Source organism: Nematolebias whitei, chromosome 14 (assembly GCF_014905685.2).
Source record: "Nematolebias whitei isolate Nwh7 chromosome 14, NemWhi1, whole genome shotgun sequence".
Taxonomy (NCBI): domain Eukaryota; kingdom Metazoa; phylum Chordata; class Actinopteri; order Cyprinodontiformes; family Rivulidae; genus Nematolebias; species Nematolebias whitei.
Window position 1 is genome coordinate 23,444,400 of NC_056511.1, and position 3,635 is coordinate 23,448,034.

The 3,635-nt window shown below is 46.2% G+C and overlaps 1 protein-coding gene across 2 annotated transcripts in view; it reads left to right on the forward strand.

The window, feature by feature from the left end:
• ppp3ca (protein phosphatase 3, catalytic subunit, alpha isozyme) overlaps positions 1–3,635 on the forward strand; it is a 47,196-nt gene that overhangs the window by 26,474 nt on the left and 17,087 nt on the right. The window lies entirely within an intron of this gene.

Here is a 3,635-nt window from a genome sequence, read left to right on the forward strand (position 1 = left end):
GGCAGGCTGGTGTGGTGATTCCCGTCTTTAAAAAGGGGGACATGTGTTTCATTTACAGCGGGACCACCTTCCTCTTCTCCTGGTCTATTCAGAGATGCTGGAGGAGAGTTTGATCAATGGTCAAAGCTCAACAAGGTGAAAACTTGGTTAGTTGACTAAAAACTATTTTCTCCAAGATTTTATAAAGAAATGGAAGTTTTGAGATTGGCCTGAAGTTTGAACAAGCTGCAGGGTCAAGTCCGGGTTTTTTTAATTAATGGAGTTACCACTGCATGTTTTAAAACATCGGGGACCACACCTGTAGCCAAACTGCTGTTAATAATGGCAAGAACAGAGGGTCCAGTTGACGGTAGAACCTGTTTAAAAAATGCAGCAGGGATGGGATCAGCAGGGGAGCCTGAGGGTTTCATGTGACCAACGACCTCATTTAAAAATGAGAGTGAGATGGAGTCAAAGTGACTGAAAACTGCTGAGCAGGGGACAAGAACTGAAGGGTCGGCTGTGGAGTTGTGGAATTGATGACCTAATCGACTCAACCTTTTCAACAAAATGCCTGACAAACTTATTACAGGTGTTGACAGAAGCCTCAATGGTGGCAGACTGAGGCACGTTTAGAATGGTGTTAATGGTGCTGAAAAGAACGCAGGGGTTGTGACTGTTTGAGTTGATAATTTTTGAGAAATATTTGTTTTTCTCCTGTTTAACGGTGGTCTGATAGGCTTTCCAACATGTTTTTAACGTCTCAAAAGACACCTGAAGTATATCTTTTTTCCATCGACGTTCAGCCCTTCTGCACAAGCGTCTTGCCTCTCGTGTGGTCTCATTTACCCAAGGGTGGGGCGTGCGTTTTCGATTCCTGAGCTTTAACAGGGCGACTGAGTCCAGGATCTGTACACACGCCTCCTGATGCTGAGAAAGCAACTCCTTTGTAGTAAGACCCGCGGAGAGTTCAGAGTCTGAAATAGAATTACCAGCAAAGATGGAAGAGAAGAGTGTGGCGGTGGAAGGGTTAAAAATCCTCCAGGGCTTAGGTGTGGGGGGAGGTGCAGGTTCACAAATCAGTGAGGTGTTGAATAAAACCGGTTTGTGGTCGGAACAAACAGTGTCACCAATTTCTAAACCAGAAACAGACAAACCATGTGTTAAAACTAAGTCTAGAGTGTGGCCCTGCTGGTGAGTCGGACCAACAACACTCTGAACAAAGTTAAAGGACTGGATGAGGTCTAGAAAGTCCTGAGCTAATGGTTTATCAGGGCAGCACACGTGGATATTAAAGTCACCTAAAATCAAAACCCGATCACATTGGAGCAGAATACCAGTTAGAAAGTCAGATAGTTCGTTTAAAAACTGTTTATGGTATCCGGGTGGGTCTGTAAAAAATAGCACACAGAACTGGGTTGGAGCGGCCCAGCTCACAACAGAGCAGTTCAAAACTCGAATAATTAGCTGAACCATGGAGCTGCCTGCTGTGCAAATGTTTCTGAAAAACAGCCAATAATCCTCCACCACGACCAGTTGTCCTTGGAGCATTGAAAAAGGAACAATCCGGAGGTAGTAATTCCAGAAAAACACTGAACTCACCAGGGCAGATCCAAGTCTCAGTGATGAAAAGAAAGTCCAGTCGGTTGCAGCAGAAAAAGTCGTTCAAAATAAAAGTTTTATTAGCCAGTGATCTGGCATTTATCAGGGCCATCCTCGTAGAATCCACCACAGGAGGAGATGATTGCAGTGTCCAGTCCAGCGGCCTCAGATTTGCAGAGTTAGACGCGTGCCTCCGGCAGGAAACCCAGTGTGATGATGGGACCCCGACAGCGGGACCAGACAGCGCGCCACAGGATCTCTACAGCGCCAGGAGCTGAGGTGGAAACGCTCACCATCAGCTGGAGAGGATGTTTCAGAGGCAGCAAGCAGGGCTTTAAGTTTCACCAGCCGGCCAGCGTGTTTTCCACGGCGTCTGGAGCGACGTCTCCGGGGAGGCAGGTGCGCGGCTTGCTGCAGGTAAGCAGGCACGTCTGCCAGCAGCGGGGGGACGGGGGTGGGGGGGTGTCCAGAGTTACGCTCATAATGATCAAAATAAGCGACATTGGTGCCACAAAGTCGAAGATCCAAAAGTTGTTTTCGTTCATGCACCAGCAGAGCGTTGATGTCACAGATGAGAAATGAAAAAAAAACCACCAAAAATATGAACACCATCAGCAGAGGTGGATTGCAAGCCATGTACACAGGCGCCATCTTACCGGAACAAGCTAACACTAAACACTCGGCTTAGTTAGCCTGAACTATATCAAATGGTGCAGAATGGAAAAAAAAAATATTCCAGGCCTCCAATGTTTGGACCACCTCAACTGGCTCCTCTGGATGTGGAGGAGCAGTGGTTCTCTGAGTCTCTCCTGGATTAATGAACTTCTCACCCGATCTCTGAGTCCTACAGAAAAAAAACCTCCTTTCGACCTCCTGGACCCAGGATCTCTTTCTTTCAGTCTTTGGGAGCATCGGCGAGGGCAGGAACATAGACTGACTGGTGAACAGAGAGCTTTGCCTTACAGCTCAGCTCCCTCTTCACCACAACGGTGAATGGAAAATGGAATTTTTGAGATTTTTCAGTCAGGATTTAAACAACTGCACAGCACCGAGACAGCTTTAGTAAGGGTCTGTAATGACATTCTGCTAGCGGATGACTCTGGTCAGTCTGTGATCCTGGTACTCCTCGACCTTACCGCTGCATTTGACACTGTTGATCACAGCATCCTTATGTCACGGCTAGAACACTGGGTTGGGATTACAGGGGTGGCGCTAGAATGGTTCTGTTCGTATCTGGGTGACAGGAGTTTCTGTGTTAACTTTGACAATCATTTTTCTGCTTCTGTCCCTCTTTCCTGTGGGGTCCAACAAGACTCCATTCTTGGACCCCTTCTGTTCTCATTGTATCTGCTCCCCTTGGGGTCAATCCTGAGGAAACATGGTATTTTGTTTCACTGTTACGCCAATGATTCTCAGATCTATCTGCCTTTAAAACCAAACAGTTCCTGCTCCATCCACCCTTTGCTAAAATGTCTTGATGACATCAAGACTTGGATGGCTGCAAACTTCTTGAGTTTTAATGATCAGAAGACTGAGGTCATTGTGTTTAACCCGAGCTCTACCACTGTCACTGATCCTGTAAACCTGCACTCCCTTCAGCCTCATCTAAAGCAGTCGGTTACCAATCTCGGGGTAGTGTTAGACTCGGACTTTAAGTTTAATAAACAGATCAACTCTGTTCTACAAAAAAGCTTCTTTCAGCTAAGGCAAATAGCAAAGCTTAAGTCCGTTCTGTCCAGATCTGACCTTGAAAAACTAGTCCATGCATTTATTACAACCCGGCTGGACTACTGTAATTCACTTTATGTTGGGGTCAGTCAGGCTTCACTTTCACGTCTCCAGCTCGTACAAAATGCTGCAGCTCGGCTTTTAACAGGAACTCACAGGTTTGAGTACATTACTCCGGTTCTGTCCTCCCTTCACTGGCTTCCTGTACATGTCAGAGTTGATTTTAAAATTCTCCTGCTGACATTCAAGTGCATTAACGGCCTTGTGCCATCATACCTCTGTAGATGAACAGATGCTGAGATATATTCATCAATTAAAACGGATTC